Here is a 24,305-nt window from a genome sequence, read left to right on the forward strand (position 1 = left end):
ATTATTATTATTATTATTATTATTATTATTTGACCTTGCGGCATTCACAAGCCAGTTTGACTGGCGACCGCTGGCGTCATTTCCTAAACCAGAACCCCGGCGACTCAAGATGAACAGTTGAGAGATTACATTTATTCCTCAAAATATGTAACAGTTTACAATATTGTCATAAATTTACCGTTATATATATATAAAATTACTTCTGAATTTATTTTTAAAGTACTGAAAGGTATAACTCCTGTCATCTTTGAAGATTTAGTTCGAGAAATCATTTTGTTTCGTAAAAAACGCTTTCGTTTGGGTTAAGTACATGTCAAAAGACGACGACGCCAACTCAGTCTAGCAAAAAGGAATTTGTAATTCGTATATTGGGGAAGACTTATCTGTAAACAGTGAATGTAAACAATACTCATAACATGTGTCTACACCTTTAACTGGGAAGATCTCGTCTATAGATCTGTAAGGATAGTGTAAGATATAGTTTAACTTTGCCAGTTTGTTCGCTTTGATCTTATTTTACGATTGTTTTGACAGCATTGGTTAGGTACTTAAGCTTGAGGCAGCCTAGGTCCGGTAGTCTGTCGGCAAATTTTGGGAAAATTATGTTCGTTAGATTACCAAATTTACCACCAGCTTAGAGTTAATTAAACTGATGATAGAAAGTGATGATTTTGAAGCGTAGGACTCTGCTTTGCTACTTGTCATAAGGAATGACTTTAGTACCGCAGCTACCTTGGATAGGGTAAAACACCGCATGGTACAGGAGTGGACCATATACGATCAATGTGTACCACCCCAAAAAAAAAGTACATTATAACACGTCCTGACACCAGAGATGGGCATCAGTCGCGACTTGTTGGTGAGAAACGGAGCTAAAGACCTCTACTCTGCTTTCGAAGTAAGTATTTTCTCCAAAGTTAGAAATTAAGGCCAAATTTTAAGATTTAAACAAACAGAGGGTAATGAAAAGGGTGTACACGGCAGTCCAAATCTCACCAAAACGCTTTCAACATTTTTACTTACAACTCGAAATATTTAGAAGATTGACTCCATCTTGATGTTTACGGAGTCGCTGTGTCAATAAACTTCCCATTTCCTGTGATAAATCTGCACACCACTTGTACCCATAGACGCTGGGGCACTTTCATCACAACAATCGGAACACAGAAACTTACCAGCACGTTTGTTAGTAAACAACTGTTTTGGTAGAAGACGACGACGAAGCGTGCACTTGGATAACTTTTAAAATAAATAGTAAAACATCAATATTTTACATATTTATGATGATTAATTTGAAAATATTTGTTATTGAAAAAGTAACTCGATTCTGACTCAAATTTAAGTAATTATTTTTTGGAATTAGAACGTTCGTTTAAGTCCTGTATTATGACGTCACGACATCTTGACTTTCGTACCTATTGTAAATGAATTGCTATACTCAACTTTCTTGCAGAACAGTTTACCAGTTATTCATGCAGAGTGTTATCAGCTATTCATGTAATTGTTATAATTGTAATGCGCATACATATCTTTATTATTTACTTTTTGGATATATGAAGATGTTTTACTGCCGGATTACCGCCGTAGTGTGACGCAATCGCTTTCGGTCCCTGCACCTCTGTTTTCGCACCATGAGAAATTATGGGGCCGAATTTGCAATGACCAGGAAGTCGTTAAAAGAGGAAAGTTAGCATTGAGGGGCATATGTTTTGATTGAGAAAAATAAAAATTTATTCAATAGCTAGCTTGTAAAAAATACTTGATTACAAAAAACTTGATTGACAACTAAGCAGCATACCTACTATGGGTTTCAGAGACAGTGCAAGCACGTTTTTGGGCAATATTTCTGTAACAAACACTCGTATCAGAACGAGATTTTGCTATAGTGTATTACACCCAGTGCCGTAATTTATAAGGGTATCATGAATCACTAATCGTAAAGAATAATGACACTTGTCCTTGTACCAAGAGACAAAAACTCCATTATGCAGAAATGGATACAAACACGCGTAAAAAGCTCCACCTACCCTCTCCCCCCCCCTCCACCGCCACCCCTTTCCTTCTTCCTTCCTCTCTCTCTGTTGCCAATTGGTATGTGTTCACCCTCCAAACTGGGTATAAGACTTACACAAAACGTGGAAATTGGTGGAATTAGTCTGTGTATTGAAAGTGTATATAACATAAATATTAAAGCAATTTTATCATTATTGCATTACTATGACAACTAGAATTCATAGAAACAGTTTATAATAATGCATCGGTGTGTGTGTGAAGCTCCACTAATGTGGCAACGATGATTTTGCCATTCTTAGCATGCAAACATTAAAGGTTACATTTATTTCTGGCATACAGTTATTAAAAAAAATCAAAATACTAATATAGACTTGAATCAATGAAAAGTGCTAAAAAAAAAAAAAAAATTATAATCCACTAATCCGTCGTCTGCTCCGCGATGGTTTTCGGCAGCCAGATGTACGACAAGGTTAGAAACGTGGTAATTTGGTTGCAAAAAAAGGATAATAGACCTGAATTAAATAAACATTTTGAATTAACAAAGTAAAGTTGAACTAAATAATGAGTAAAGTAAACAATTAAGGGAATAAAACTTTGCAGTGTCGTCGTCTGCTGCTTGTAACTGTGTTTGTGGAGTGAGCGCTTAGGAACCAGGAACAGCAACGTGGTTCCAGTGCAGTGTGGAGTGAATTAAGACCAAAATATGTATAATAACAATCAAATAAGCACTGGAGTTTCAGTTGTGATGGCAGTAAGGATAAAACCACCGATTACAAGGTAAAAATGAATTCAGTTCAAACCATGACCATGGGAATAACAAGTTTCATACATTCTCTAATATAGGCAGCAAAATGTTGTTTTACTGTGCTGATTACAACTGCAATTGTGAGTAAGATCAATAAACGCTAACATAGTTCAAATGAGTGCTGGGAAAGATGGTGGACAGTCCGTGAACAGACCGGCCAACCACACGATCGCTGCCATATTGGATTTCAAAACTGCCTTGAAAACATATTGTACAAAGAGCGTCACATGCTTATTTTAGTTCGTATGGGGCTTTCATATATCACATTATGTTGACGAAACTTCAATCTTTTGAATGGTATGCTTAGAGTTGTAATTGTATTCTTGTTTCACCAATTAAATATCGAGTGAATAAGACCCGGCCAGCGTGATGATGGTGGATTGTCCGTGATTGTTTACCCTATCTACCCAACTTGAATCTTTGGGAACAGGGATCTTTGGTTGGGGTAAAACTCAGGGAGAGAGAACGGACTTGTTGTTATGATGGCCACCCTAGAAGTCATGGTATTTCTACAGAATAGTTCCGCACGGACTGCAAGGAACGTAACCGCGGATACGACATCCACTAGGGATTGAGACGTCCAATGTATTTCGCCGTGTTTAGTACTGGTCCCGGGGGGTTAATTACAGTCATCCGAATAAATATTACTTAAAATTCTTGTTCAGGAGGTAAAACTGGATAGAAAACCGCAACTGCCATAGTCTAGGCCGCCGCCGAATAGTACTGTAGATCTACCGAATTATAAGGGCACCATACTTATGTTCAAGAAGAAATTTGCTAAAGAAACCTGTTGTATATAAAAGAACCTGGCTAGCCCTATACCTACTGATTAACCTATTCTACCTTAACATAACCTACCTTGCAGTAGGCTGTGTTACTTAGCCAGGGAGCTCTGCCCTTCTGGACTCCCAGGTGAAGGAAACTCCACTTTTGACTGAACCCCCCCCCCCCCCCCCCCCCCCCCTCCCCATAACTGATAACATGATGGATAGGCCTAGATGACTTTTTAGCCAGTTAAAACCTCACCATTATTAACTTTGTTTAGACAGTAATTGTAAGGAAGAGCACTGTGGCAAATGTGAAAGGGTGAAGATGGCTGCACGAAGATATCTTTTGTTAAAATAAACAATAAAGAAATGGTGTATAGCCTATAATACAGCAGAGGTGAGATATAATTTGAAAAATTTTATCATTTTTGATATATGTTTCTATGTGGATCCTTGAGGGGTTGGTACTAATCTAGGGCAAAAGTTCTGTGGGGTACTAGTATTAAACATGGCAAAAGTTCTGTCGGATGTCATGCTTAATGCCATCCCCATGGTGATGAAAACAAAAAAGAGGATTGGATTTCTATTATTTTGGTAAATTTTTCAAATGTTCTCACTTGCACTGCATTATATGTACCATATACTTCAGTCAAGGAATTATAATAGCCGATATCTTCGTGTGGCAATCTCCTTTACACCGAGCTCCACAGGGAGTTATTATTTCCATTTAACTGAACAGTATAGAAAAGGTTGTATATAACACAATGCAGGTGATTAACTTGAGAGGTTTACCAATATAATGTGAGAAATTCAGTCTTGTTTATGTGGTATGTTTATCCCTTAAGGGCTGGTACTAAACATGGCATCCATCAGAGCTTTTCTGCATAAAGTGAAAAAAAAGCTGGTAAATTCTCTCATTATGGATATGAATAAATTTTTCAAGTTTTCTTACCTACACTGTATCACATAGGCCTACACCCTTTTCTGTAATGTTCACTCAGAAAATTCCATTAATTAACCCTATCGCTGAAAGACTTTTGTCGCCACAAGTGGCAAGATCAGTGCCATGCTAATCATGTAACTGACTGATTTTACACATGAAACTTACCCGGCAGATATATACTTAGCTTATGTCTCTGACGTCCGACTGAATTCAAAACTCGCGGCACACGCTACAGGTAGGTCAGGTGATCACCCCCTACCGCCGCTGGGTGGCGGTAATAGGAATCATTCCCGTTTTCTGACAGAATTTTTCTGTCGCCGGTGCTGACAACAACTTTGTTGGTAGCTCCTGCTTAGAATTTCTTGCTTGCTTCGCCGAGGATTATTTGGGATCAAGAGGTCTGTTAGGAAGGAGGAGTATAATAGGCGATCTTCTCCAGTAAGAACCTATTCGCCTCCTAGAGTAGACGACTCCTTTGAAACTTCGTCGAGACAGGGAAGATGGTATTCTCCTCGTAGAAGCTCTGAAGCTAGGAGTCATAGCGCAAAGCGACAAGAAGTAGGCGCTAGATCCTCTCCTTGTAGGAGTAAGGAAAAAGTCTCCTTGCGAGAAGACGATCGGTTCGTATCTGTCGAACGATCTCCTAGGAGTAGGATCTCCTCTGCAAGTGGTAGGAAAGAACGAGAGCGCTCTGCTCAGAGAGATAGAAGCGAGAAAGGCTCTCCTTCTAAGGATGATTTTTCTAGAAGGCGCCAACGTTCGATAGGACGCCTGGATGATCGAGTCTCGTTAAGTTACTCGAGACCTTATGATAGGCTTTCTTCAAGGGAGTCAAGCGCCTCTCCTAGCAGGTTCCAAGATTCTACGAAGAACCCAAACAGGGGTTCGCGTCCTACTCCTGGAAGAGTATCTAGAGCGGACGCTTACCGTTCTCCTAGCAGGCGTCAAGAGCCTGAAAGGAGCCTAATCGAGGATCTGCGCCCTACTCCTGTAAGACGATCAAGAGTAGGCGCAAGCGCTTCGCCTCAAAGGCAGCAAGAGCCTAAAACGAGCCTTTCCAGGGATTTGCGCCCTAATCCTGGTAGATCAGGAGTAGGCTCTGACGCCTCTCCTCGTAAGATTCAGGAGCCTGAAAGGAGCCTTTTGTCAGGCGCGTGCCCTACTCCTAAGAGTCACAGAAGAGTAGGCGCAAGCGCCTCTCCTCACAGGCGCCAAGAGCCTGAAAGGATCCTGACTTTGGATTCGCGCCCTACTCATAGTAGGCGCTCGAGAATAGAAACGAGTGGGTTTCTCCGGATAGGCGCCGAAGAGCCTAATAACGCAGGCTCTAGATCCTCCCCTAGTAGGTATCAAGAACTTAGGGAGCGAAGAAAAGCGGAGTTTTGTTCTTTACTGAGGAAACATATCTCGGGTATTGAACTGGCGGCTCCTTCTGACGAGCTCTTGAAGGATAAGAGTCGCATACCTGCCAGGACTTCTTCACCGAAGAAGTCTCCCTCTCCAAATGTAACCTTGGAGGAAGTCTCGGAGGAGGAAGAGACGAAAGAAGTAGGAGTCTCTGATTATAAGAGACTTTCTGCATTACTTCTTCAGGAGTTTGGGGACTCGCTGTGTTCAGCTGATCCTCCTTCTCCGGGATCTCTGCTATCAAGTACTAAGTTGGCAAAATCCCCCTCTTTTGTCAAGATGCGGCCAACTCTATCTATGAGAAAAGGCCATCAAGAATCTGGAGAACTGGCTCCTGGTTAAGAAGGAGGCAGGTAAGACGGTGTTTTTGTGTCCTCCGTCTAGATTGACAGGTAAGCCGGGTGTCTGGTACGACACGAAGGAACCCATGGGGTTAGGCCTTCCGGCTTCCGCAAACGCGGATTTTTCTGCTCTAGTAGAATCATCTAGAAGACGCTCTCTACTTTCAGCTAAAGCGTCTTGGGGAATGTGCGAGATGGACCATTTACTCAAGGGTCTATTTCGCACACTTGAAGTCTTCAACTTCATGGATTGGGCCTTAGGAGCTCTAGCAAAAAGAGTGCAAGAACCGGAGTTCGTGACTATGGAGGTGTTATCAAGTGTCCTTTCATGCTTGGACAAGGCAGTCATGGATGGATCCACAGAAGTAGCATTCTCTCTTTGGAGCAGGAGTGCTCAAAAAGAGATCAGTTTATAGCTCGTTTCTCTCCAAGTCTGTTTCGCCTTACAGAGATCCTCTTTGCTTTTTTTCCCACTCTCGGAATACCTTTTTCCTCAGGAGACAGTGAGGGACATTTCCAGATCACTGTCGGAGAAAGCTACGCAGGATCTTCTTGCTCAGTCCGCCAAGAGGCTTAAACCGGCTGCCGATGGCTAGAGAGAGGGAACAGCGAATAAGGTGTCTTTCCAACAGCCCTTTCGAGGAAGAACAACCTCAAGACCCGCAACTAAGAGTAGAAGGCCTTTCAAGAGAGGAAGATCTTCTCGAAGGCCATTCTCGAAGCCGCAGTGAGACAGGAGTCCTCCAGACTCCAGTAGGAGCCAGACTTTTGAGGTTCGCGAAAGTCTGGGCTCAGAGAGGGGCGGACAACTGGTCCCTCTCAATCCTCGAGAGAGGATACCTGATCCCCTTCAGGGAAAAACCGCCCTTAACATCCACTCCAAGGGAGTTAGCGGCAAGATACAGAGATCCTTTAAAAAACCAAGCACTATTACATCTGGTGCAACAGATGCTAGAAAAGAAGGCTATAGAAAAGGTATTAGACATTCATTCACCAGGATTTTACAATCGCCTCTTTCTGGTACCAAAAGCCTCGGGGGAGTGGAGACCAGTGCTGGACGTAAGCGCTCTGAATCACTTTGGGATCAAAACAACGTTCACGATGGAGACGACGTCGTCAGTTCTTTCAGCGCTAAGAAAAGGGGATTGGATGGTGTCTTTGGATCTACAAGATGCCTACTTTCATGTACCCATCCATCCCTCGTCCAGAAGGTATCTAAGATTTTATGATACAGGGCCAAAGTATTTCAGTTTCGAGCCCTTTGTTTCGGTCTTTCCACAGCTCCCCAAGTTTTCACGGATTGATGAAAAAATGTAGCACATTGGCTGCATTTAAAAGGAATAAGGATATCGCTGTATCTCGACGATTGGTTGATTCGCTCGCAATCCAGGGATCAGTGTCTGGAGGACCTAAGGTCAACGTTGGACTTGACTCAGTCTCTGGGACTGTTAGTGAACCTCGGGAAATCCCAGATGGATCCCCAGCAAAGCATTGTCTATCTGGGGATTCTGATGGATTCTCGGGGTTTTCAAGTGTTTCCGTCCATAGAAAGACAGGAACGGTGCATTCTAAAAGTGAAGACCTTCCTAGAGAAAGAACAATGTTCCGCGAGGGAATGGATGAGTCTTCTGGGGACCCTCTCCTCATTGGAACAGTTCGTTTCTCTAGGGAGGCTTCACATAAGACCTCTTCAATTCTTCTTGAAGGAGAATTGGGACCAGAAGAATCAGGATCTGTGGGAATCTTTTCCTCTGTCCAGAGAGATAAAGAAAAACCTCAGCTGGTGGTTAGAACCAGGCAGACTGAACGAGGGACTATCGCTGCCAGTTACCGAGGCCCCTCCCTAGGTGTTGTTTACAGACGCATCGGAGACGGATGGGGGGCGACGTTGGGCCCGAGAGAAGTGTCAGGCACCTGGAGTGGGGAACAGGTGTCCTGGCACATCAACGAGAAAGAGTTAGTGGCAGTGCATCTAGCTCTCAGGCAGTGGGAAGCCCAAGTCGCAAACTCAGTGTTGCAGGTAAATTCCGACAACACGACAGCTCTAGCACTACATTAAGAAAACAGGGGGGACTCACTCCCTCTCACTGTACAAGAAGGCGAAAGAGCTTCTTCTATGGTCAAAGGAGCGGAACATCACACTCTTGACGAGGTTTATACAAGGCGAGAAAAACGTCAGAGCAGACTTGTTGAGCAGGAGAGATCAAGTCATTTTCCACGGAGTGGACTCTACACTCAGAGGTCTGGCAATCAAATTTGGAACCTATGGGGAAGTCAAACATAGACCTGTTTGCAACTCATTGGAATGCCAGGCTGGAGAACTACTGCTCTCCGATTTCAGATCCAAGAGCAGTAGCGATAGACGGCCTCCTCCTAAATTGGGAAGGAATAGACGGCTACGCTTTTCCTCCTTTCAAGATCATAAGAAACGTCATAAGGAACTTTGTTCTGACGAAAGGAGCAAAATTGACCCTAATCGCCCCATTTTGGCCAGCTCAAGAGTGGTTCACAGAGGTACTGGAATGGATGATAGATTTTCCAAGGTACCTTCCTTTAAGGAACGATCTTCTCAGACAGCCCCACTTCGACAGATACCACAAAAACCTCCCCGCGCTCGGTCTGACTGCCTTCAGACTGTCGAAGGACTCGTCAGAGCGAAGGGGTTTTCACGCGCTGCTGCAAAGGCAATTGCAAGGGCCAGGAGACCGTCAACTATACGCATGTACCAGTCGAAGTGGGAAGTGTTCCGAAGGTGGGCCAGGAATCAGAATGTATCCTCTTCCAGTACCTCTGTGACGGAAATAGCAGATTTCCTATTATATTTGAGACTAAAATGTAACCTTGCAGTCTCGACTATAAAAGGTTATAAAAGTATGCTTTCCTTGGTGTTTAGACATACAGGACTAAACATCACGGATGACAAAGATTTACACGATTTGATTAAATCATTTGAGACTTCGAAGTCCAAGACAGCCAGACCACCCAGCTGGAACCTGGATGTGGTACTAAGGTTTTCATACATTCAACTTACCTGTCAGATATATACATAGCTATCGACTCCGTCGTCCCCGACAGAAATTCAAATTTCGCGGCACTCGCTACAGGTAGGTCAGGTGATCTACCGCCCTGCTCTGGGTAGCAGGACTAGGAACTATTCCCATTTTCTAATCAGATTCTCTCTGTCGCCGGTAGTATCAACATTGTTGTTACTTCCTCCTGACTGGAATTCTTTTTTTCACAACGCTTTTGATCATCTTTCGACTGATTTTTGGTGACGTACTTGGATCGTTGTTTGGCATTCGCTATCGTGGACTGGTTTTTGGACTTCGCTTTGGATTTTCGTGAATATGTCAGATTCTAGTGTTAGCTTCAGAGTGTGTGTGAATGAAGGCTGTAAGGTGAGGATTCCGAAAGCTTCGGTAGATCCTCACACCACATGCAGTGGTTGTAGAAAGGTTGAATGCTCAATTGAGAATACGTGTAACGAGTGTGAGAGATTGAGTGCGCAAGAATGGAAGAATCTGACTTCTTACTTGAAGAAGTAGAGAAGGATAGAGAGAGGAAGGCGGCTTACAAAAGCCGGAAAATGTCTAGTAGTTCTGTAGCTTCTTCTTCTTCTCTTAATTATGCCCATTCTGTTTCAGCCCGTTCACAAGTTTATCCCTCTGATTCCGCCTCAGAAATAGCGGAACTCAGAGCTTCCCTTCAAAAAATGCAAGAGAAAATGGAAGCATTAGAAGGTAAGAGAAGTGAATGTGGTTTCTCGAGTGAGTTAGTAGTGTGATAGTGGATGGGGGGCGTCTGGTCGTCCCTGCGACGCTCCCAGGCCTAGACCTCTTCCAAGCTCCCTGGCCCAGAGGAGAAGGAAAGTCGAAAGCCTTACGGGGGTCGTGGGGAATCCCCAACGATCAGGCGTCCCTTCGGCAGAATCGTATACATCTCAGTCTGCCAGGGACAGCTATAGAAAAAGCGTCCTTCGTGAGTGCTTTTCATCTTCTAGTTCGCCTTCTCCGAGAAGAGGATGGAAGGAATCGAAGCTTTCACGTCCGCTAAAAAGGAACTGGAAAGAACCTGAGCTTAATTCTAGCCCCGAGCGCTTCTCTGAAGAGGAGGCGCCTTCGGTAATCAAGAAAGCTAGAAAGGATTTAGATCCTTGGAAGGGAAAAGACTCTCGAGCGCCTTCCAGATCTCCTTCTCCTGATTCCGAATGAGCCTTCGACCAGGAGAATTTTGATGAATGTACAGGAGCAAATAGCGTCTTTGGTAGGAGTACTTTCTAAGGAGCCTACTCATAAAAAGGATGACAGGCTTCCGATTAAGAGATCCAAATACCGATCTCCTGTCGGGCGCGACGAACCCTCCAGGGGAGTTGTCGCACAAGCGGCCATCTCTGGGGGGTGGGGATTCGGGGCGTTAGGCAGGCGAGATGTGGGAAAGGAAGTAACTCCTACCAAGCGTCGCAGCGCCACTAGGACCAGGCGCCAAGTAGGCGCAAAGAGCCTGACTTTACTGTAGATCGTTCTAGGCCCAGATCTTCATCCAAGGCAAACAAGAAAGCCAATTGGGAGAAGAGAGAACTCCTGATAGGAGTAGCGCCCGCTAAGCGCAATATACTTGCTATTCGAAAGGCGCATTCCATGAGCGATACTCCTACCCAAGCCTCAGGAGTATTCGGAACTAGATGCGCCTTCCGTAGGTCAGGAGTATTCGGGAAGAGATACTCCTGCCAAGCGCCTTGATTACTCTGGCCTCGATACTCCTCCCAGGCGCCAGGAGTATTCTGGACTTTTGTTACTCCTACCAGGCGCCAGGAGTATTCGAAGCGCGATGCGCCTACCAAGCGCCAGGAGTATTCTGAGCTTAATACTCCTAACAGGGCGCAGGAGTATTTGGAGCGAGATGCGCCTTCCAGACGGCAGGAGTGTATTCGAAGAGTGTAACGGACCTGTCATGGCTCCAGGAGTTATTCCAAACAGGTTACTCCTACCAGGCCTCAGGAGTATTCTCAGCGAGATACTCCTGCTAAACGCCAGGCGCATTCTCCTCGTGAAGAGCTTGACATCCGACAGGAGTCTAACAGGCGTAGAGCAGTGATACGTGACTCTCCTAATGATAAACGTAAGGAGAGAGTTACTCCTAGCCCATCTCCTTATAGAAGTGCTTCTTCTTCGGAAAGGAAGAAATCTAGAGAGGAGACAGAGGAGGGAAGGGAGCCTTCTCCTTCCGATCCTATTAATTTAGATGACGTCTCGGAGGACGAAGTTACTAACAGAGAAGGGCTTTCGAATTACAAAGTTCTTTCTGCTCTTCTATTAGAAGAATATGGAGATGCATTACCTCCAGCCGCTCCTCCTTCTCCTCGCTCTCTATTTTCAAGTACGAAGGCACACAAGTCTTCGTCTTTCCTGAAAATGAAGCCGGCCATATCCATGAAAAGGGCCTTACAATCTCTGGTTTACCTCCTGGATCAAGACTAAGAAGGAGTTTAGGAAGGACGATCTTTTGCATGCCTCCCGCTAAACTAAGGGGCAGGAGAGGCATATGTACGAAACGGGAGAAAACATGGGATTGTCTCTGCCCGTTTCAACTGAATCGGACTTCTCCAGTCTCGTAGACATCGTCGAGGAGACATGCCTTGAATTCAGCAAAAGCAACATGGGGTCTTTCGGAAATGGACCATCTCCTCAAGGGACTTTTTCACACCTTAGAAGTATTTAACTTCCTAGATTGGTCCCTTGGGGTCATTGCTAAGAAGTCCCATGAAAAAGACAACTAAAGCCCTGAAACCTTGCATAGCATCCTTACATGCATAGATAAGGCGGTTCAAGATGGATCGGCGGAAGTGTGCTCCCTCTTCGGTGCGGGAATACTAAAGAAGAGAGCGGTTCATAGTGCCTTTCTCACTAAGGCCGTCTCTCTTCTTCGCAGAGATCCGCTTTCGCTGTATGCGCCTCTCTCTGAGCATTTATTTTCCTTCGCAGTTGGTGAGACACATTGCCCAGTTCGCTAACTGAGAAAGCCACTCAGGATCTTTTAAGGCAATCCTCAAGGAAGAATAGACCTGTGGCTAGTGAGGAAAAGAAAGCATCTAAGCCAACTCAACAACAGCAGCCCTTTCGAGGAGGCGCTCAGGCTAGATCCATCGTCAGAAGGAAATCAACTGAAAAAAGGGGAAGATCTGCCTTCCGTCCCTTTAAGAAGGGAAAATGAGAAATCTTTCCTCCAGACACCTGTAGGAGCCAGGTTACAATTCTTTGCGGGAGCATGGGAACGACATAGGATCCGATCCTTGGTCAATGTCAGTAATCAAGAAGGGTTATTATATCCCATTCAAGGACAGACCCCCCTTGACAACGTCACCGAGGGAACTGTCAGCCAGATACAAGGACCCTGTTCTGATGGATACTCTTCGTCAAATTGTGGAGCAGATGTGGGACAAAAGAGCAATAGAGCTGGTACTGGATCAAAGCTCCCCGGGGTTTTACAATCGCTTGTTTCTCGTAGCGAAAGCCTCGGGGGGATGGAGACCGTACTGGATGTAAGTTCGCTGAACAAATTCGTACAAACAAAACAGAAGTTCAGCATGGAAAACGTCTGCCTCAGTACTTGCAGCTCTCCGTCAAGGAGATTGGATGGCGTCTCTAGATCTTCAAGACGCATATTTCCACATCCCGATTCACCATTCGTCGAGGAAGTACCTTCGTTTCATGTTCGAGGGAAGGATCTATCAGTTCAGGGCCCTGTGTTTCGGCCTTTCTACGGCTCCCAAGTCTTCACAGACTTGATGAAAAATGTGTCAAAACACTTCACATGAAAGGGATAAAACGTCTCCCTATACCTGGGACGACTGGCTCATCAGGGCCAGGGGTCTCAAAAGCAGTGTCTGGAGGACCTGTCAACAATCCTGGAATTGACAAAGACATTAGGATTAATCGTGAACCTCGAGAAATCCCAGATGGTCCCAGCCAGAACGTAGTCTATCTGGGGATTCAGATGGATTCTCGGGGTTTTCGAGTATTTCCTTCTCAAGAGAGAGTAAGGAAAGGCTGTGCCACAGTATTGAACTTCTTAGAGAAAGAGCGTACTTCAGCGAGGGAATGGTTGAGCCTTCTGGGGACCCTTTCCTCGCTCGAACAGTTCTTTCCTCTAGGAAGACTGCATCTCCGTCCGCTTCAGTACTTCCTGAGAAGCAGTTGGAGTTGGAAGACAGGACAGCTCTCGGACACGTTTCCGATCTCATTAGAAATAAAGCAACAGTTAAGGTGGTGGTTGACCCCTTTGGAAGAAAACAGAGGAGTATCCTTAGAAGTTCGGAACCCAAACCTGACATTGTTCTCAGACGCGTCAGAGACAGGTTGGGGTGCGACTCTAGGGTCCGAAGAAGTGTCAGGCACCTGGTCGGAAGAGCAGGTGTCATGGCACATAAATTGCAAGGAGCTCTTTGCGATTCACCTCGCGTTAAGGAGCTTCGAGCAGATAGTCAGAGACAAAGTAATTCAGATAAACTCCGACAATACGACCGCTCTGGCTTATCAAGAAGCAAGGAGGAACTCACACTCTTTCGCCCTATACGAACTGGCAAGAGATCTGCTGATTTGGGCAAATCAAAGGAATGTGGTCCTTCTAACGAGATTTGTTCAAGGGGAGAGGAACGTGAGAGCGGACAGACTGAGCAGGAGGTTCCAGGTCCTTCCTACAGAATGGACCCTCCACTCGGAAGTCTGTCAGACCCTTTGGGATCTTTGGGGGAAACCACAGATAGATCTATTCGCCACGTTTCTCTCCAAAAGGATAGACACATTTTGCACCCTGGTAGAGGATCCCAGGGCTTATGCTATAGACGCCTTTCTCCTGGACTGGTCAGGGCTAGACGTGTACGCTTTTCCCCCATTCAAGATTCTGGGGGAAGTAGTCAGAAAGTTTGTGTCCCTCGAAGGGAACCAGAATGACTCTGATAGCCCCATATTGGCCATCCCGAATTTGGTTCACGGAGGTGATGGAGTGGACAGTGGACTTCCCCAGATCTCTTCCAAACAGGATAGATCTGCTCAAACAACCCCACTTCGAGAGGTACCATCAAAATCTACCCGCTCTTGCTCTGACTGCCTTTCGACTATCGAAAGATTGGTCAGAGCGAGAGGGTTTTCTCGCAAGGCGGCAAGCGCAATTGCTAGAGCCCGCAGATCATCTACTAGGCGAGTGTACCAATCGAAGTGGGGAAGTTTTCAGAAACTGGTGCAGGTCGAAGAAGCTGTCCTCTTCCAATACCTCTGTAACCGAAATTGCGGATTTCCTTCTTTTCCTGAGGGAAAAGTCACATCTCTCTGTACCAACAATTAAAGGATACAGAAGTATGCTTTCGTCCAGTCTTTTAGAAACAGAGGCTTAGACTTGACGAATAATAAAGATTTGCACGATCTCATCCGCTCTTTTGAAACGTCCAAGTCAGTAGAGCCTAGGATTCCGAGGTGGAAGCTTAGATGTGGTTCTGAAATTTCTATCCTCGGAAAAGTTCGAACCACCTCATACGGGCTTCATTCCGTGATATCACTAGAAAGTGTATATTTCTTCTATCTCTGGCTACGGCTAAAAGGGTCAGCGAGTTGCACGCCCTTGAGTCACGAGTTGGTTTCAAAGAAGATTCTGCGATTTGTTCATTCCAGACTCTTTTTCTTGCCAAAAACGAAAACCCTTCGAATCCCTGGCCTAGGAGTTTCGAGGTAAAAGGACTTACTAGCCTAGTAGGCAGAGAAATAGAAAGATCACTTTGTCCAGTTAGAGCACTGAAATTCTATCTGGACAGAAAGAAGCGGTTGGTTGGGAGGCTCACAACATGGTCTTTGGTGCTCGGTAAAAGACCCCAAGAGACCTATGTCTAAAAATGTTTTGGCCTTCTTTGTTAGAAGTGTAATTACCGAGGCTCATAAGACTGCCCAGATGACTCTTTTAATCTATTAAGAGTAAGAGCTCATGAGGTAAGGGCAATCGCGACATCAATTGTTCCAGTTCCCGATAAATTGTCACTTAAAAATATTTTGGACGGCAACCTATTGGAGATGCAAGCTCAGTATATTTGCATCTCATTATTTAGAAGATGTGCGAGTAACGTATGAGAAATGTTTTTCTTTAGGTCCGTTTGTGTCAGCACAGACGGTTCTGGGTAAAGGAGAGAGCACCGATCCTTAAATATGGTGTAACGTAACCCTCTTGTCGGATGTGTTCTCGTGTTTCCTGTGCATGGGAGTGTCAGATGTCACTGGCGGCCTTCACTTAGCTTCATTAGAAAATCGAGTGACAGTCTGACTATTAGAGGGGTACAAAATTTTTATTTGTTCATGAAATTTCTTACCTGTCAGATATATATATAGCTGTTATTTTCTGAAGTCCGACAGAATTTTAAAAAAACTTCTGACACACGCAGTGGTCGGCCAGGTGGTTAGTACCCATTCCCGCCCGCCGCTGGGAGGCGGGTATCAGGAACCATTCCCATTTTCTATTCATAATTTTTCTGTCGCCGGGTGCGTGAAAACACCTGTTTTCAGTACCTCCGTCTTAGGATTTTGGAAACTTCATTGCCGCTAAGTATCCTAATTGTCTTTTGATTTATTTACTTAGATTTGTGGCTAGGCATACGCTATCTTAAATTGATTTGAATTTGATTCATTTTTGCTTAAAATATCTGAATCTAGTTAGGCTAGTTTCAGACGGGGGTGTCTGCAAAGATAGGGTGTGGCTACCGAAAGCTTCGGTAGATCCGCACTTGGTATGTACGAGGGGTGGGTATGGGTCTTCCTTCTTTGTTGAGATTTGTCATGTAAGGAGTGTGAGACTTTGTCTATTCCGTAAGGAAGACGTATGATCGTATGTACGCAATTAATCAGTAAACATGTCTAATTCCGTAAGGAAGACGTATGATTCGTATGTACGCAATTAATCAGTAACATGTAATTCCGTAGGGAAGACGTATGATTCGTAAGTACGCAATTAAATCGTAACAAAAGTCAGGGTAGTGAACCTGCAACCTTCCTGTAGACTTTATTTTGCCTAACCCTGTAGTATGGCCACGGGGCCTATGAATATGTCTACGAGAGGTGCGCTCGCTCTTCTTCATTGCTGTGAAGTGCTACTTCTGTAATTGTTACTCCTAACCCTGCAGTATTGCCTTCGGGCCCTAAGCGTGTCTGTAGAGGAATTGCCCTTTCTCTTATACTCTTTCGATTCGTAACTTAGAATCGAAAGTGCTTGCTTTAGAGAGTAAAAGTGAAGTTGCAGAAGTGCAGTGATACCCCTTGTGTAGTGGAGGGTGCGTCAGATCGGCCTCGTTTCGCCTCTAGGCCTGGACCTCTGCTTGACTCCCAGGACTGGGGAGGGAGATGTCGAAAGCCGAAGGAGGGTTAAAAGGAACCCCCACCGATCTGGCGTGCCCTTCGGCAGTTACTGATGAAAATCCCCAGACTGCCAAAGTGCGTGCGCGTGCACGAATCCTGAAAGTTTGCTTCTCGTCCTCCTGAAGCGTCCTCTCCGTGCAGGGGTTGTTAGCTTTCGGAAGGACTCGCGCCCTCTAAATAGAAGCTTTATAGAAGAGGACGCTTCACGTCCTCTCTCTATATCGTTATGCGTTTTCAGTGAGAAGTAAGAAGGCGAACGTCGCCTGAACTCGTGTCCGTCTTTCCACGAGAAAATACGTAAAAGAGTCATAGTAGCAGGAGCTTTTGAGAGCGGACGCCTGGGACGCTCGGATGGACTCCAGGCGCGCGCGAGTGCACGCCAACGCGCTCCGTGCGCGCCAGTGGTACGCCGAGCTTTGCTCCAGTGGACGCCGAGCGCGCTCCAGTGGACGCCGAGCGCGCTCCAGTGGACGCCGAGCGTGCACCAGCGCACGCCAGGTGTGTCGCCTGGCTGAACGTTTCTTTGTTGAACTCTTCAAGCTCTTGTTTCAGATTTGGGCCTAAAGAATTTTTACCTCTACCTTCGGTGATAACTTTCTACCTCACCTGCAAAAGAATGTGAAGTAGGCAGTGCTTCGGAGGAAGCTTAAAGTGAACAGACAACTTCTTCTTCGAAACCAGCAAGACATCGGGTTTCGTGAATTCAAGAGGTCTCTGTCAATTAATATTGCTTTTCGCATAGGTGGATGGAGTTAAGGAAGATCTCGTTTGCTCTACCGCAACCTTTGCCATTCTGCCAATAAATTTAAGTTGCCACTACCGCAGTCAAGACTTTGCGCTAAGGCAGTTAACGGGTTATGTAAGGCTCGATGTCCTGCACGTCAGGACTCTCGGCAACGTTCAGTAGGATTCTTGCAAAGGCACTCATCAAAAGGACGCTCTTCAGGAAAGCGCAAGACAGGACTTCCTTGCCATACTGCCAATAATTTAAGCTTTAGCAGGCATTAGTTTGTGATACGGGAGAGGAAGCTGGTTGGAGAGTTTCTTCCTCTTCCCAGGATAATTTTCCAAGCTTTTTGTTAGCCCATCTGAAATGGGTTTTTCAGATGATATTTTATTTGTTAGTTTCTAGTCGGGGACTACGCTGCCGAATTGAACATCGTCGTCCTACTTGCCGTAAGCCCAGTCTCTTAACAGGATTCTTGCCCCTTCCTCGTTTGAGACGGGAATCGGAAAATTAAATGCTCGACTCCCTGGATTACGTTTTGTCAATTCAGTGACTTTCCCCCCATTGACAATATACTTTCGTTTTGTCAAGTAGTGGGTATCCCTCTTTGACAAAATATCTCTTTGTCCCGTAAATGGGTTAGTTCTCCTGACAAACATCTCATTAACTTGATATTGCGTAAGCGAATAAGCTCTTATCGACAAGATTCGGACGAAGCTCTCATTCGTCATTCGCAGACTCGTACAAGAAATAGACTTGTAGACTACGTCAATGAACGCTTATGTCCAATAACATAAGAAGCTTGAGCTGACTGCTTCGACTGCTTCGATTCTCTTTTAAGTTTTGTTCATGAAACTTGCCTGTCAGATATTTGTGTGATCTGTATTTTCCGAATTCAGCTATATTATGTCTGCCAGGTAAGTAGGAACAAACTTTATTGTGATATAATTTCATTTTTTGCCTTGCGTTATTTTACTTCTGGTTGGTTCAAGTCATATACGCTTGCTGTAGTTACCTCTTCGGATGGCAACCGAGAGGTCTGTTTGTCTATTTTAAGGACATTTAATCGTTACTCCCTGCAGCCTAACAGGAGTTTCCGATTTATCTTTTTACCGTTGTATGGGTAGTGTTCTGACGACACAAACGCATCTATATATTTAGCGTTTTCTGTTTCGCTTAAATATACCAGCTTGAGAGTCTTTCTGCTCAAAAAATAACGGACCTATTTCTTCGTAGAATAGGGTAGCTGGCAACCCAGACATAAAGTTAAGAGACGACGTTCGTAAGCTGCTTGCTGCTGCTTGTCCACGCTGTCTGTCCTCCAGTCCAACCGAGCCAGTATTCAGTGACAGATCGTGCGCTGTCATGCGCGGTAGGTTACGTCTCTCTCTCCTGCGGGATTGACTGACTAACCGTATCTCTGTGCTGACGGTTACGTCTCTCCTGCGGATTGACTGACTAACTGTATCTCTGTCCTACAACTCCATACACGGACTTTAGCCTAAGATTGAGGGGATTTCTTACGTGAATGAATAAACGTTGCATTCGTTTTTGCCTTACTATGTTCAACAGAGTTATCTCTTATCCGTTTTCGTGCTCGTACCGCACGGTATGGAACTACGAGTCTACGCAACATTGCACTTTTATTTGCTCTCCTGCTTAGGCAAAGCGCAGCCTTATTTAGGGAAGTAAGCATACTCGGGGAGGGAATGGATGAGCTTGCTGGGACCATTTCCTTCCTGAAGAAGTTTGTTTCCCACCCCGAATAGACTGCAATTCAGACCACAGTTTTTTTTGTTTTTTCCTACCGGGAAACTGAAATATTATTCAAGATCTAGCAATGATTCTGAACATCTCTCAGTGCGTCTATCACCTGAGGTGATAGAAGAAGGTTGCCAGACATCTGGATAGGGTTTCAGATGTCCTGGATCTTAATCTGAAAGAAGTAAAAGCGATTCGGTAGTCCCTCCAGTCCTCGAAACGAGTTTTTGGGGACCAGTGGTCCAGATCAACTCTGATATTCCACAGCTCTCTCATATCTTAAGAAGTATCTTCTCTCGGTCCTTGTTCGAGTTTACGAGAAAGAGCCTATTATAACAACAGGCGTAAAATGTAACGATCCTTACAGGTTCGTTACAGGATTGCAAAAGTCCGTACGAATCGTCTCGATCGACGGCAGCTATTCACTTCCGAGTGGAATCTTTCTTTAGAAGTAAGTTGAGAGTTGTGTAGACTTTAGGGACGCCCTTTCATTCTTCTCTTCGATATGTTGAGGACGAAGAGGCGGCTTCTTCTCTGCTCCCTTATTCTCGATCCGGGGAGGGATCAGTACCATTAAAACGCCATCCTATGATATTGAACGGGGATGGATGTTTAGTCTCTTTTTCCCCTTTTTCTTTTTCAATCGCTTAGGAAAGTTTAATAAGAGGATTTATGACGTCACAGGGAGCAACAATGACGCTGATCGCCCCATGTTGGCCTTCAGAATCCTGGATTCACAGAGATCACATATTCCTAGTTCACTTTCCAAGGACCTTTTCGAGAGAGTCGGTCTACTCTAACTCGAAAGGTACCTATAACCTCTCCGCTCTGAGTCTGACTACGTTCAGACTATCGAGAGGTTGACAGGAATAAGATTTACCGTCTTCCTTTTCCGTCTGAAGAATGGGATAAGCTGGCAGTCACAACTATTAAAGAATATGCAAATATGTTGTTGACGGCCTTTGGGCTCAGAGATTTGCGTCTGTCAAACAACAAAGCCCTTCACGATTTTTGAGTTCTGTTGGATCTCGAAACTCGCTCACCATCTACTTTTTGTCTCACCTGTTTTCTCGGAGTCAGACACTCGTGCGAGATCAGGCGACATATAGTAGCCCTGAGTTTCTTGTTGACGAAGTCAGTTGCGTTTATACACCCCGATGATCGTGTAACATGAGACCAGGTTGGACTGTCAGGCATTCTTCCTTCGGGACTGATCGCCTTTTTGCTCCTCGCTCCTTTCTCCTGCACCAGAAGCTCGAGTCAGTTGATTCGCTATCGACGTTGGGTTTGCGTTGATACACCCCCAAGGTTTTGCTTAGATTGAATCGCCCAGGCAGTCCAGACACTCATTCTTCAGCGAAGAATAGTGCCTTATGGTCTTCAGGGTACAAGCCTTGCTGTCCTTGATTCGTCTGACTGGTCAACTGGTCGGCTCACCTGACTTTAGTACAGACGGACTGACTGTGCATGTCCAGATCGAAGCTTTCAATATGGAACTTAGACGTAGTCTGAAGTTCTTGATGTTAAAGCATTCGAACCTCTCCTACCTGTTAACTTTTTTGCATGTGATCAGGAAGGCTTCTTCTAACCACCCTAGATACGACAAAGAGGGTTAGTGAAATTTTAAGCCATCGTCACAAGTTTTGGGCTTTAGAGAAGACAAGGAGGTGTGCTCTCTAAGCCTTCCGTTGTGGCCTAAGAATGGAAACCCGTTTTGTCCTTGGGCCAGGAGCTTGGAAGCAAGGATGGCACAAGTTAGTGGGCAGGAGCCAGAGAGAGTCCTGTGCCCTGTCGGGTCTCTCAAGTTTTATCTACATAAAACTCAAGAAAGTCGAAGTCATTCGGGCAATCTGCAGTGTTCCGAAAAAGACCAGACTTGCCCATATCGAAGAACACCCTGGCTTTAGTGTTAGGAGTTCTTTCAAAAATGCTCCTTCATCGTGTTTGCACAATGATTTGAAAATCTTTTTATCTAAATGCTCACGAGGTGAGGGCGCGGCCATCGGAAGCATCTCAACAGAGCATGGCACTCAGTAACATCCTGAGTACCATGTTTTAGCGAAGCACTCTGTGTTCACTTCACACTCCCTGCGAGATGTGGAGATGGCATATGAGATCTGCTGCTCGCTAGGGCCATACGTGTCTGCAGACACAATCTTGGGGGCAAGAAGTACCATCATCCTATCCTGTAGAAAAATGGTTAGGAAGAGCTCTTAATTTAGTTGAGTCGCCGACAACGGCGACTTCTTAACTCTTAAGCCTTAGTTTAAAACACCGTTAACTTTGGCTAGGTTGTCAGGTGGTGATATATATATATATATATATATATATTTATTTTACTTCTTAGCCCTCATGGTATGGTCAATATGGGTCTAGTCACGTCGTGGTCTCGCCCCTGTTGACAGATCATCTGGAGTGCACCAGCTATATAGGTCTCTACCTCGCTGGCAACTCTAGTAGCACAAGCAGACTTACGTGGCAGTAACCACGAAGCCAGCTATGCTAACAGGTGGAACCAAGATGTAAATCATCTGCATGCATTTGTTTCCTAAAATCCTTCTATTCTGTCCCTTCCCACCTCAAAAGGGGGATTCAGCTATATATATATCTGACAGGTAAGTTTCATGAACAAAATGATATTGTTATGATACAATAAAGTTTGTTCATACTTACCTGGCAGATATATATAATCAAGTACCCACCCACCTCCCCTCAGGGGACAGTGGAAATAAAAATTATGAATAGAAAATGGGAATGGTTCCTGATACCCGCCTCCCAGCGGCGGGAATGGGTACTAACCACCTGGCCGACCACTGCGTGTGTCAGAAGTTTTTAAAATTCTGTCGGACTTCAGAAAATACAGCTATATATATATCTGCCAGGTAAGTATGAACAAACTTTATTGTATCATAACAATATCATTTTTGTATGTATGAGTTTCGAGTTTGTGGTTGTTTGCTAAGAGTTTGGGGATGACTCTTAGCAATCTTAGAACTAACACGGGTTAGGATCGGGTGATCGGGATCGGTTGTGTGCTCCTTAAAGAAGGCGTGTTGTCATATAAGCGGATTAGCACCCCTTGACAAACGCCAGTTAGGCTCTGCCGAGTAAGTGGATAAGACCCCATCGACAGACCAGCAAGAACTCTTGGCCACAGATCACTATCTCGCTAAGGCTCTTGAGATGAAGCAGACTCCTGGGCAGTAGCCACGAAGTCTTTCATCTAATAAGGTAGGAACTAAGGTTTATTTATACCTACAACATATGTTGTTTACCTGTCTAGTCAGTTAGTTAGCTGTCTCTTGCCCTCCACCAAAGGGTGTCAATCAGCTATGTATATATCTGACAGGTAAGTTGAATGTATGAAAATGATATTGTTATGATACAATGAAGTTTCATACATACTTACCTGGCAGATATATACGATTGAAGACCCACCCAGCCTCCCCGCAGGAGACAGGTGGAAGAGAGAATCTGATTAGAAAATGGGAATAGTTCCTAGTCCTGCTACCCAGAGCAGGGCGGTAGATCACCTGACCTACCTGTAGCGAGTGCCGCGAAATTTGAATTTCTGTCGGGGACGACGGAGTCGATAGCTATGTATATATCTGCCAGGTAAGTATGTATGAAACTTTATTGTATCATAACAATATCATTTCTCATGTCAGAGAAATTTGAACCTCCCAATAACTCATCGTTCAGAGACTTGACTAGAAAATCGATTTTTCTATTTGCATTAGCATCAGTTTAGATAGATTAGGAATTTTAATCTGGTGGTGTTGTTTTTATGGTCGATTGAAAGTGGTCAGGAAAAAGTACCATTTTCAATTCGTAGTGTATAACAAAGTAGTGTGGTCAGGTGGTCGAGATTGGTTGTTTTCATGCTCCTTGTAATGTTTTGGACCTAGGCTCTGTCTTGTAAGAGGGTTAGTCCCCGTTGATACGACAAAGGTGAAGGCTCTACCATGTAAGTGGGATAGGCCCCATTGGTACGATCCAAATAAGGCTCTGTCGAGTAAGCGGGCTAGCCCCCATTGACATGATCCAGAAGGGTTCTCAGTGACAGGTCTCATCCTCACTGGAACTCTTGAGGCAAGCAGACTCATAGACAGTACTCATGAAGTCTTCTGCCCAATAAGGTAGGAATCAAGGTATTTAAGTTTATTTATAGTACCTACAACAAAAGTTGTTTTCCCTGTTTTTTGAATTGCTATTCATATTGAGTAACTATCTCTTACCCTCCTCCAAGGGTGCCAATCAGCTAAGTATATATCTGCCGGGTAAGTTGCATGTGTAAAAATGAAATTGTTAAGATACAATAAAGTTTTACACATACTTACCTGGCAGATATATACGTTTAATGGCCCACCCATCCTCCCCTCAGGAGATAGGGGGAAGAAAAATTCTGTCAGAAAACGGGAATGATTCCTATTACCGCCACCCAGCGGCGGTAGGGGGTGATCACCTGACCTACCTGTAGCGTGTGCCGAGAGTTTTGAATTCTGTCGGACGTCAAGAGACATAAGCTAAGTATATATCTGCCAGGTAAGTATGTGTAAAACTTTATTGTATCTTAACAATTTCATTTTTCTTCCTTTTATATTTGTGCTTTGAAACTTTATTTTCATTAGTTATAATGTTACATTGTATTACTATTGTATTGTTATAGTTTTTGTTGTAATAGTGATAAAATATGAAACTATGTAGGTAATTATCCAAATACTGAATTTCATAGCTTTAGTGGTGCTTCATTTCAGTGTGACACCTATTGAAGCATGGCGTAAAGCAATGATTCTTGGGTATTCCACTGAGGGGTGAGAGATGTGTATTTTTGGTGATAGAAGTTCACTCTCGACGTGGTTTGGAAATCACGTAAAACTGTTGGTCCCGTTGCTGAATTACCACTGGTTCCATGCAGCTTAAAAATACCATACAAACAAACAAAAGCAATTTTTGTTATTTAGTAAGAATTTCTTTATTAAAACTTAGAACATGTGCTCTTGGCCAAAATTTTGTCTGGAAAAACCTGACAGAAGTAATAAAAAAGAGACTTGGCATTCTGTAGAAAATGTGAATTTATCATCTCGGAACACCAATGTTAAACATTGTTTTTATTTCTAGTGTCATACATGTCGACAAGTTTGCAAATTCAC

General features: G+C 44.4%; 1 protein-coding gene across 3 annotated transcripts in view; it reads left to right on the top strand.

Annotated features, from left to right (window-relative positions):
- Window positions 1–302: 302 nt before the first annotated feature.
- LOC135206645 (tetratricopeptide repeat protein 14-like) overlaps window positions 303–24,305 on the top strand; it is a 273,980-nt gene continuing 249,977 nt past the window's right edge. For 2 of the 3 annotated variants that reach the window (XM_064237996.1, XM_064237998.1), the window contains exon 1: window positions 303–459. The gene's annotated coding sequence lies outside the window, so the exon portion shown is untranslated. Of the gene's footprint in view, window positions 471–24,305 lie in introns of all 3 variants that reach the window. The other variant, XM_064237997.1, reaches the window with a different exon arrangement.

Source organism: Macrobrachium nipponense, chromosome 31, assembly GCF_015104395.2.
Source record: "Macrobrachium nipponense isolate FS-2020 chromosome 31, ASM1510439v2, whole genome shotgun sequence".
In the NCBI taxonomy this organism is placed as follows: domain Eukaryota; kingdom Metazoa; phylum Arthropoda; class Malacostraca; order Decapoda; family Palaemonidae; genus Macrobrachium; species Macrobrachium nipponense.